The following is a 12,689-nucleotide window of genomic DNA, read 5'->3' as shown; positions in this document are numbered from 1 at the left end:
CTCTGCCCCATGGAAAAGTGATGGATCACAAGAAAGGGCTTTGGACTGCCCATTGAATGACAACAGCGTTACAATACTGCAGGCAATAGAAAGCAAGAAGATTGTGTTGGAAACCTGCATCTGATGTTGGATTGGACATTATGCTCCTTAGACGAGGTATAAGAAACACTGTAGGGAGGGTTACTGGGGCAAAGGGTAGGCTCTCGGAACTAGAAGACTCAATCCATGATTTGAAGCCGGAGATATGAAGGCTGTCATCTGCATCGGGATGCCTATTGAGCAGGACAGTGGATGTGGAGGGCAGGGCCTGCCAGAACAAACTACTCCTAGTGGGCTTTCCAGAAGGTGTGCAGGAATCCAAACTTGAGATTTTTCTGTATGACGTTACAGTCCTGAATCCAGGAATCAGAATTATCTATATATTTTATTGTAGAACATGCCCATAGGGCTCTCTTGCAGAGGCCCCCATGCGGTCCTCCATTGAGTCTTCTCATTTCCCATATTTCTGTGGCTGGTCTGTACATTTTACATCAGGTTAGTATTGGAATTCTTCAATTACTCTCTTGAGTTTTTTCAGGATCATATGGGGCCTTGGAGTAGAAGCTTCTGAATCACATAATGGATTCTGGGTAACATCACCAGTTTCATTGCAGCAATACTTCTGCATTATAATAAACTCCCTGAATGCCAGGCCTGTAGACGATGTCTTCTTGATTGTATAGTTTAGCATTGTGTTCACTAATATTTACTTACTTGCAATATCCCGTGGTATGGCACAGACTACGTTGCTTACTGGAAAGTTACATTTGAGTAATTCTACCTGTTATTCAGGGGAAGATGTATTCAGTATCTGGGAAATTTTCAAATTGATTTTAAAACCTGATATCTTCCTGTATCTCTTCAGTGCCTCCATTAGTGCTGGAAGGGAGTATGATGGGTCTGTAAGCAGCACCAAGATGTGATTTGAATACATACATTGTAAAAGTGTGTATCTTCTCATTACGTCTAACCTTACTGCCATCACCTCCATCGCAAGAGTAGACAGGAGAGGATAGAGGTCGAAAACTTGCCTTGTGCTCGTCTGTATAGGGATTTTTGGGGGAACTAGATCATACATCGTAATTTTAGAAGTGTATCTTGAGCATCTGCACCTATGCCCTAAACATGTCTCCCAGACCAAAAGCTTCTTAGTGTGTGCATGAGGCATTTACAATGTACACAGTCAACCACTGTCTCTGCATCCAGATCCAGGGACAGTGGCACAATGTGTTTTGGGTGTTGCTTTACATTGTCTTTAATATGTAATATAATTTTCATATTTTTCCCGCTATTTTTGCTGGTATCAAGCCCAGACTGCTCTGTGCTAATTTTGTCAGGCGGAACCACCTCCAATCAAGCTGCTGGAATCTCTGTAAACAGTTTTTTGTCTGTATTTAAGAGTGATATTGTCTTGTCTGAACTACACTTCATCGGATCTTAACACTTTATAAAATCTTGGAGCGAAAACATTTGGATGAGGCAACTTCCCAATCTTAAGCTTGGATACGCTTGAGATAACTTCTTCAGGTTTAAGGGACTGATAAATAAATCTGCTTGAGTTGCAGTGAGTAATGGCAGCTTGACAGATCTTAAGTAAGTGTCTGTGTTGGTCAGATAAATGTCCTGAGTTTAACCGAGATTTCTGTAAAGTTGCATGAATTTTTGTGATATGCCTGGTTATATGTCTTTTAGCTGCATGAGCACGAGGTTTACTAGTAAGTAGCTTTCTAGCTTTGTTCCTCCTTCATAATACTTCTGTCAGGTTCTGAATAAAATGCAAAACATACAAGGTAATGGATGGAATGCTTGAATTAATCTTATCCACTGGCAATCACTCAGTCTGCGTCCCAATCCATGGGTTGCTTGTGTTCTGGTTCATGGGGGACCTGACCTGGCAGTTCAGGCTGAAATGTTCCTACTGGAGTACAGTCGAGACTGATTTCTATATAGCTGGGTCCACACTGAGGTGGCATGGTGTGCAGAATAATGATGAATTGGGATATGGCCCTGACTGATTGCCAGTAGCTGAGACTAATTCAAGCACTTCATCCATCATTGTTTTGTAAGTGATAAGCCCAGATGTGGGTCCTGTGCACACTGTGTCACTGGAACCAAGCCGTAGCCAGCTGATGAGCCCATAAAAAGGGCGAAGCCGTGCCTAGTTTGCATGTTTTTTGGTTCAGGGAGGACTTGGCTTGGCAGTTCGGACTTGACTCTTCTGTTTCTATTGGTGCAGGGTCAAGACTGATTTGCATATAGCTATGTCCTAACTGAGGTGGCATGGTCTTCAGAATAACAATGGATTGAGTGAGTACCAGTTGCTGGGATTAATTCAAGCATTCCATCCATCCCTGCTTTGTATGCTTATTATGTCACCTTAAGTGGGACAACTGTTTCCAGACATGGGTCCCGCGCACCATCTGTCACTGGAACCAAACTGTACCCAGAGGATGAACCCATAACTAGAGCGAAACCAGTCCTGGCTTGCTTGTGTTCCCTTTCAGAGAGGTTCTGGCTTGGTAGTCCGAGCTGGACTGTTCCTATTGGAGAAGGGTCAAGGCTGATTGGCATATAGCTGGGTCCAAACCGAGGTGGCATGGTGTTCAGAATAACAATGGATTGGGATTCACCCCCGAGTGATATCAGTGGCTGAGATTAAATCAAGCTTTCTATCCATCACTGTTTTGTATACTTATTGGGTCACCCTAAGTGGGATGGGTATATCCAGATGTGAGTCCTGTGCACACTTTGTCACTGGAACCAAGCTCTACCAGGACTGATGAGCCCATAACGAGCGCAAAACCGGTCCTGGGTTGCTTGTGTACCGATTCAAGGATGACCTGGCTTTGCAGTTGCGGCTGGACTGGTCCTTTTGGAGCAGGGGCAAGACTTATTTTTATATAGATGGGTCAAAACTGAGGTGGCATTGTGTAAAAACTAATAATAGATTGGGACGTGGCCCGAGTGATTATCACTGACTGAAATTAAGCATTCCATCCATCACTGTTTTGATTACTTATCAGGTCCTGAGTAAAGTATATTCAGCCTTATCGGTGTTCAACAGCCTAGCGCTATCAGCGTCATCAATTTTTGCCATATCTTAGTCAATCCTGTCCTTTTGTAAATGGATTCTAATTCACTAGCTGCAGCTCTAATTTCCTTCTATTTCTTTTCCCTTATTTAATTTTGCTCGGTAAATGTTGCTATGATATGTCCCCTTTCAGGGCATCCCTTAGACAATTGTTACCCACATCCCCAGTGTTCTTTTCCACCATTTATATTGTGTGATGCTTTCCCTGATCCTATTTTTGACATCTTCTGCTTATATCAGTTCATCCCCTAGTCTCTACTGTTTTTCCATTTTGCGATCTGGTGTAGTCTTTATTGTGAAGTATACCGGAGTATCCTCAGATAGTGCTATGTTAACAATATCAATATGTGTCAACCTCTGTGCCAGTAAAGTCAAAGTCTAAAAGCAATTTACTCTGGTATTGGCTTGACAGCAGAGGAAAAGTATGTGAAGTCTTGTTCGTCTGGATATTGCCTCCACCATATGTCTAAAAGACCTGTGTTCTGAAGTTGATTCTCCATTCTTCCCTCCTCTTTCATTAGCCTAGTTTCCCTGTTCATAGAGCTGACCTATCTCATGAGACCCCATCACTAGATGTTCGAGTGCTAGTAAAAAACAGCCTGCGATTCCAACCTTTCCGGTGCATCTTTTAAACTCAAAAGTGGTGAATATGAGCTTTAATCACATTAGCTGCGAGTATAGCCAACTTCCAGGCTAGTGACAACTCTAAAGACAAGATAGAGAGAGCTGCGGGCCATGCAGGTAGAAACATTGGGGCCAGGTTGGGGGGGATTTGACAGATGACCATGAGGGAAAATGTAATAAATAATTAATTTTCCCTTGTTGCCCTCTGTCTAAATTGGGGTCCCAATGCCCCACTTTTCTTACCTTCACGGGCCGCGGCTGGAGAGGGAAATCCATTAGTCTAGACACTGTTATGAGCATTCATTTAAAAAGTCAATTGTTTTTTATTGGTGCATAGTATTTATCATATATGCAATTTTTCTTTTTCTTTTCCATATATTCCGTATATTTATTCACATCATTCAAATTTTAAGTTTATTAACTTTGTTGTACTTATGATGCAATTTTCTCAAAATGTCAATAAAAAATTATAACACAAAAAAAGTCAAGATTGTACACTGCTAATGCACGTCACACAACTACTACCTTTAGGAACGACCGTTTTCTTGTACCTATGAGTCATACCACAAAGTATCGAGAGGGTGTGACTATTAGATCCATAGTGGGCAGTCATAGCCATGGCCCAGATGTCCCTCTTTACCTCCATAAGCAAACTTCCGGCCCCAGTTCACCAAGGAACAGACACAGTCATTATTTGATATTCTGCTCTTATTTCTAATTCATAATCTAACATGGTATAGACCCCAAAAGGAATAACCTTTGTCACAATTTTCTTGTTGAAAGACGTCCCTTAATTGTGCTTTCCTTAACAAAGTCTTTCTGAGCAAAATCGTAATTTAATATACTCTGCGCCATTATCAGGCATTTCCCAATGCGAGGAACAACAACATTTCCTTTGCTTTTCCAATATTTTTCACAGTTTCATCAAAGCAACAACGCAAAATTGAGAGTAAATGCTAATTGTTAGAATTGGGGGTCTCTAGTTGGCACAGGTAGGTACTTGTGACAAATATGGACCCTTGCCTCTAGTCAGGATAAGGGGATTACATTCCTAAAATAACACGTGCTCTCCCCCTTGGTAGCTTTGCACGAGCAGACATGCTTATCTCAGAGGCAATGTGTAAAGCATTTGTGACCACATACAGGAACCCAGTGACAACACTACAGATGGACACCACACAAGGTTTTATATAAAAAATAAGTATACTTTATATGGATTTACCACAAGACCATAAATGACAAAAATACACAATACTGTTACTTTAAGATGGTAGATTTAGTTTAGTTTAGTTCAGTTCTTAAGATGCGATCATTGCTTCAATGTACCTTCCACGACAAGCAATGTCGCAGCGAGGGAAATGCGGCAAAGTTCAGGTGCAAAGAAATAAAGACGTGAAGATCTTCCAGATGCGGCACGCTTCTCCGGGGATGCGAAAAGTTCTCGGTTACATGCGTGGACTGCAGCGGCGACACCCTTGGTTAGTGATGCGACGGCAACAGCTCCAACTGCAACACTCTTCTACCACGATGCGTGAAGCTTCCGCACGATGCAACAACTACAGCGGCGACATCCACAATGTGATGGCAGCAGCTCCGACGGTGGCGCGCTTCTCGGGGATGCGAGGCGCTTTTCTTCCATGCAGTGCAGTATGACAGTTCCAGTGGCGACACCCTTGCTCAAAAGTGTGACAGCAGGCACAGCGACGGTGAAGGACTGGGTTCTGTAAGACCCAGCGGTGCCAGGGCACAACACCTGAAACCTTCGTGGGTAACCTGCTCCGGCGTACAAGTCACAGAGACACGGGACACTTCCTTGGGCGTCAAAGATTCAAGGTTTATTTGCTGCAGGGAACACAGAGATCACGACAAGTACACAGCGTGCAACTTGGGGAGACTGCTTCAAATTGGTTCTGTGGATCGCTCCTTTTATACAGTTTTTTACCCATAGGATAACATTGAACACAAAAGTTTACAACCCGGTTCTCACAATTATCCCCCAGAGGGGTCGCTTTGGTCACTTTGAAACACATACGATCCGAAACATAAGTGCGGAAACATTTGGCGGTTCCCAACTGTAAAAAAACATCTTCCCACCATTAGCAAATTCCAATCAGCAGTAAAACAGATCGAAATAGGAACAAGGACAGGTGTAGAGGAAGACGGAGACAGTGGGGAGATCGGAAAGGGTGTAAAAGGGGAGGTAACGGGAAACACGAGATGCAGGCATCAAAGGGACGTGCCTAATGAGATGCACGGCTGAGACAATAAGCCCGTGCGGCAAGATGAGCCTCATGCGGCGTCATCTGCCTTACAGTAGCATCCCCCTCGTCATAAAGACACTTACAAAGAACATGTGTCTTCCGCAAATATCTTGGGAGTCCCAGGGTCGCGAAGCGGACAACGTCCGTTCGCTGGCTACTTGAGGGCAAGAGACAAAATGGATGCCGTATCTAAGATGGAACCCGTGGGTACAGACCAAAAACCCACATAACAAATGAACGGTTTAAGCTAGCATAGCGAAACTGCGCACACTTACTAAACTCGTCATTTGCGGTTCATAGATACCAGACTCGACTATATTCGTGCGAGTCGAAAGCACCACTTACAATTGTCACGGAACCTCAGACGCTCCTTTTGCCCTCATGTAGGCAAGCACTAGTCGGAATGATATTCATCAGACCATCGAGATGTTGCTGTAGCATAGCTCTGTCCAACTGAGTCCCCTTGGTAACAGATGGTTGTCTCATACACGTTGTAGCACAAAGGCCACATAAGGCAGGACCACACTGCACACAAAGGCAACACGTGAACAGGAACACTACCACAACTCCGATGATCATCAGAATTTTCCAACCCCAAGTCGACATCAGGCCCCAAAACCACCCTAGCAGCGTCCAATCCCCTACATCCACGTGTATGGATTCGGAGATCTTATGCAACCTCGAGATGGCTTGATAGACAGTTGGAGCATTATCTGGAATGAAAATGCAGCAGCTCGAATGGATCACCTTATATACCCCACCGCGATCTGCTAAGATGACATCTAAAACCATACGGTTTTGTAACGTCATAAGTCTCTCCGCCTGAAGTTCTGTGGTGATATTACCAAGGGCACTGGCAGTAATATTAGCTGTCGATTCTACCACTCGAGTCAACTGTCTCAGGTTCCTACTGTTAACCATAGGTCCCCAAAACGGGAGGAAACCCTTGAAAAAGTCTCCTGCCTCTTGACCGGCAGTATCCTCTTCGCTAACTACGCCTCGCACAACTCTAGTCTTGTGATAATCGGCATCTACAGTGAACGTCGGAGGCAACAGATTTGCAATGAAGCATGAGCCCATGAAGTCAGCGGGCAACCATGCATATGCATGATCATAACAGATAAAGTATGTACCCTTGGCAGCCAGAAACACAGGGGACGAGGACATCGGCAAAATGTAATTTTCAGTGCAAGCACTTGCTCCAAGTCGGGCTTGCGATCTTCGACCACGACCCATAAGACAAAAATTACCAGTGTGGGGTACGACCCATATTGGAGGCGAGCTTTTAAGCTGCTTTTCGCTAGTGAACACACTATATTCGCCTCTACTTAGGACTCTATAGGCTTGTACCTCTTCTTCAGGAATAAGCGAGGGATCATAGATATCGCTATCTAAATCCTCTATGGCTATCGACAAAGGCTTCTGATACGAGGTAGGACCAGAGTAGGGGGAACGTGGTTCTCGAATGGGGTGGAAACCCAGTGCGCTTCGAAACATTGTTTGGAATGCTCGAGCTGACCCTTGGGAACTATACGGTAACACCAGATATGGAATTCCCTTATCCGTAGTATGTGGCATCAACCCACACACCCAACAATTAGTAGTATTAACCACTAACTGATGCTGATGGAGGAGCTGAATAAAGGAATTGTTGCGAAATTCTACACGTCTAGCCTGCTCGTGTTCCGGTAACATGTGAAAGGAATGGGGAGAAGCAGTAGAGGTAAGATTAGGGTAGGGAGTAGGAGTAGGTGTAGCAGGTAAGAAGTAAGACATCGTATAGTACACCCCACCCGCCAATAATGCAGAAGCAGTCAAAAATAACACAAACAATTGGAATATAAAACATTGGGTACGACTGAGTTGCTGCAGCTTGAGTCGGTGCGCCTTAGCTCCCTCCAAATCATTCAACTTCGAGAATGCCATTCCCTACGACCGTCCGCAACGTTTCTTGACGCACTTCGTTCTGTGTAGCAATACTCAACCCCTAGGAGTTCCCAGGGACCGACGGCCTTTAACCTAGCGTCAAGACCTACTATCCAGAAGGAAGTACGCGCGCGGCCCTACGGCCTTCAATACACAATATGTATATACAAACACAAAGTCTCTCGGCTGTAGAAGTAAAAAGATACAAGGGAGGAAGCTCAATATATATATATATATAAAAAATCACAGTGATACGAATGTTCAAAACTGATCACGGGAAACAGGGATAATGCAATCGTTAATTCAGCAAAACAAAATTTTTTATTTGTCCTTAGTGCGAGATCGCAAAGAATATCGGTGTTTCCCGGGACGTGTCTGCTCGTCGAACAAAGGATCCGTTGAAGAGACAGCGTCCTGCTGATCAGTCGATTGTTCTGGTCTTGAGTCTTTTGCTGACAATTGTTCAACAGTGTCTTTCTGCTGCGCTGAGGATTCTCCAACAGGCTGCGCGTCGCTGAAAGGTACAAACGCCGGCAATGTTTCTGTTTCTGTTGACGCAATGCCTTTCCTTACCCACGGGTCTGCCGGTAAAGGGATAGGGACTCGCTTCGTATGGGTGGCATGCACCCAATTTTTACGCCCCTCAAGACGAACGGCAGTCCTCGTGGCCAGGAGCACCTGGTAAGGTCCGGTGAACCTCGGGTCCAGATTATTCTTGCGTGAAAAGTTGCGTGTCACCACCCAGTCTCCAGGCTGGAGCTGGTGGCCTGGACCCTCCGTCTGCGTCGGCAATGCGTCGTAAACCTGTTGGTGAATTAACCTCAGTTTAGCAGTCAAGTCATGTAAATAGTCAATCAACATTGGATACTCAAGATCAGAAAACATTCCTGGCCTAGGAACCCCCCACACATTCGCAGGACGGCCGAACACTATTTCGTAGGGACTAAGCCCTATTCGGGAGTGTACAGTCGCCCTAGTTGACAGTAATGCTAAGGGCAAAGCGTCAGGCCACGAAAGACCAGTCGTAGCCTGAATCTTCGCTAGCTTTAGTTTAAGGGTGCCGTTGTACCCTTCAACCAATCCAGCTGACTGGGGATGATTGGCACTGTGGAATTTTTGATTTATTCCAAGGCCCTTACACACACTCTTCATCACACTTCCAACAAACTCACTTCCGTTATCTGACCACACGACTCTAGGCATTCCATACCGAGGAAAATATTCCTTCAATAGGATTTTCGCAGTCGACAAAGCAGTATTGTCTTTGAGAGGATAGGCCTCAATCCATCGGGAGAATGCGCAAACCACAACTAAAACGTATTTCAGGTTATTGCATCGCTCCATATGGATGAAGTCCAATTGAATCACCTCAAAGGGATACGAAGGGGGAGCAAAACTGCCAGGAGGAGTTGGGGTTCCTTTGCCAGGATTGTACATCATACACACCATACAATTCTTCACCAATCGTTCAGCACATTTCGTAATTCCATCATTCTTCCACACAGGCGACAACAATTTACAAATGCCTTTCACGCTAATATGTGCTAACCCATGTGCCATTGTCACAACGGCCAGTACATACGCGTCAGGCAACAACCATCTTTTCTGATCCGACAAGTCAATCCAACAACCACTCGTATCCAACTTTCCCGTACTTTCTTTCCACTTCGCCTTTTCAGTCTCGGTGGCCTCATTCTGAATTTCTTTCACACTTTCAATGGTGTCTTCACACATACTCGATTCCGTAGGCCACCTAACCGAACTCGTCACATACATTCGAGTACTAAGGTTCCGGGCAGTCTCCTTAGCAATCTCATCTGCAAACGCGTTACCACGACCAACATCATCCGTCACCTTACGATGCGCACTACATTTAACAATCGCAACTTGCGTAGGCAGCGTCAATGCATCCAAAAGATCATTCACAAGCTGGCCATGCTGAATCTTCGTACCGTGCGACGTCAAGAAACCTCTCTCTCGCCACAATCGTCCAAAACTATGCGCTACACCAAAAGCGTATTGGCTGTCGGTGTACACATTCACACGTTTCCCTTTCGCTAACACACATGCTCTAGTGAGAGCAATCAATTCCGCAGCTTGGGCAGAATTCTGATTCAATCTTGCAGTCTCAACAACAGTATTCAATGTTACAACTGCATAAGCAGTAGTCACATCACCATTCGGCAACTTAAAACATGACCCATCCACATACAGAGTGCCATCCGGATCTTCCAATGGGGTGTTTTTAAGGTCCACTCGACCTTTTGTTTCCTCTTCAGTCCTCAAGTAGCAGTCATGTTCTGCTACTTCATCTGACTCTGTGTTAATTGGTAACAAAGTTGCCGGATTTAAGACATTACAACGTTTTATCTGAATATGGCTTGCCAATAACGTCAACTCGTACCCAGACAACCTCGCACTCGTCAAGTGCTGAGTTTTCGTACGATTTAAAAGAGTATCGACTGCATGCGGAACCATCACCGTAAGCATATTATCCATGACCAATCCTGCTGATTGTCGGATGGAGACCGCAGCTGCCGCAGTTGCTCTCAAACAACTCGGCAATGCTCTAGCTACTGGGTCCAAGGTCGAGGAAAAATATGCACATGGACGTTGCTTACCACCAAAAGGTTGCGTTAAGACACTCAAAGCACAACCTTCTCTCTCGTGAACATATAATGTAAACGGCTTGCTGTAGTCAGGGGTACCCAACACAGGAGCCGAACACAATGAATCACGTAATTCAGAAAAACTTTTCTGACATTCTTCCGTCCATGGTAAAGGAGTCGAAACATCCTTGCACGTAAGAGCCACCAATGGTTTCGCTAGCAATGAAAAATTAGGAATCCATTGCCTGCAGTATGACGTGATACCTAGAAAGGCACGCACATCTCTTTGGGTTTTTGGCACAGCCATTCGCGCAATCGCTGCAATTCTCTCTGGGGTCAATCTCCTTCCCTCCTTTGACAATAAGTGACCTAGATAGGTTACTTCTTGACAACAATATTGGAGTTTAGAAGGGGACACCTTATGATTTAGCTCACAGAGATGTTGCAGCAATGACACCGTAGCAAGTCTGCAAATGTCCTGAGTATCGGCAGCCACCAATAAGTCATCGACGTATTGGATCAAAGCCGCACCAACCGGCAACCGAAACGCATCCAGTTGACCCTTCAAGGCTTGACTGTAAATCAATGGACTTTCACAGTAGCCCTGAGGAGCGCGTTTGAACCGGAAGCTTCGTCCACCGAGAGAGAAACCGAAAAGGTCCCTGCTCTCTTCGGCAATCGGGATGCTGAAAAACGCATTTTTCAAATCAATCACCGAAAACCATGATACAGTAGCTGGAATCAGAGTCAGGAGCGCCGTGATGTCAGGCACAACAAGGAATTGAGGAACCACAATTTTATTCACCTCCCGTAAATCGATAACAAAACGATAAACAGGCGGTTTTGTAGGATCTGTGCGTTTAAGAATAGGCAGTACAGGGCTATTGCACACGTTTCCCCGAGTCTCTTCAATAACATCTTTCTCGATCAAATCATAGATGATCGCCAACAGCGCTCGTTCACCGTCAAGGGAGATACGATACTGGGGAATACGTGGCAATCGCACATTAGATTTCAACTGAACAACATAGGGAGAGATATCCAGTAGGCCCACGTCATTTGGACCCGTCGCCCACAAAGACGCAGGAAGAGAACTCAATTCCGGTGGAAGCTTATCAAGAGACAAGTACATAGGAGAGACAACCCTCTCTCCTAACGTAAGCTTTACACCCGCAGGAGAACAATACAAAGTTGCGTACAAACGTTTAAGCAAATCCAGGCCCAAAAGATTCTCGCCACAACCCGTGGTTAAAATCAACGGAGCTTCTAGCTCACGTGGCCCAATTTGAAGGGGCAAAGGGCGTGAAACTGGATTGCTAACGGGGGCGCCAGAGAATCCAATGGAAACATTTGTTAAGCCAGACAAAGGTGCGCCAGGGAGTTTCGAATGCATGATAGAACTTTTCGCTGCACCAGTGTCCAACAGAAAAGGCTCAACGACGCCCGATGTAGCAACTGCGACGTAAGGCCCTCTCTGATCAACCGGAACTGATACCACTCCCTCTCCTTGTCTTTGGCTGTCCTAGTAATTACTGTCGTCAGTTCCCTGATCGACGTAATAATCGTCTACATTGTACTGCACAGATCGTCCTTGCGATGATCCACGTTGATCGAAACAGTTATTAGAATTAGATGAGTTATCTGAGCGATCATTCTGAGCACCACGACCTCTACCACGTGACGCCTGTTGCGAACCAACACGACCTCCTTTAGATGAGTTACCACTATTACGTTCATTCAAAACAGGGCAGTTAAATTTAATGTGTCCCTCCTGTCTACAATAAGCACATTGATTGTACCCTAACGATGATCTTTGGGAGGAGGAATCATTACGCGGCTGTGACCGATTCGATTGCGACTGCGATCGATTCTGTTGTGAATTGTTCTGATTTGACCGCGGAGGATACGCTTGTTGCAACAACACTTTAGTTTTCAGCTCTTTCGTCTTTTTGTCAGCACGGTCATTCTCTTCTTTCTCTCTATTCTCATAATATTGTGCCGTAGCCAATATCTGAGCTGAGGTGGAAACGGCCCATGCACTCTCCGAATTTCTCAATTTATTGCTCAAGTCGGGCAATAAATTTGAAACAAATTTATCCACAAACAACCTTTGACCACCCTCAGTACCCATATCCTGAC

Source organism: Lissotriton vulgaris, chromosome 1_1 (assembly GCF_964263255.1).
Source record: "Lissotriton vulgaris chromosome 1_1, aLisVul1.2, whole genome shotgun sequence".
NCBI classification, from domain to species: Eukaryota; Metazoa; Chordata; class Amphibia; order Caudata; family Salamandridae; genus Lissotriton; species Lissotriton vulgaris.
Note: the sequence above shows the minus strand (reverse complement) of the source record.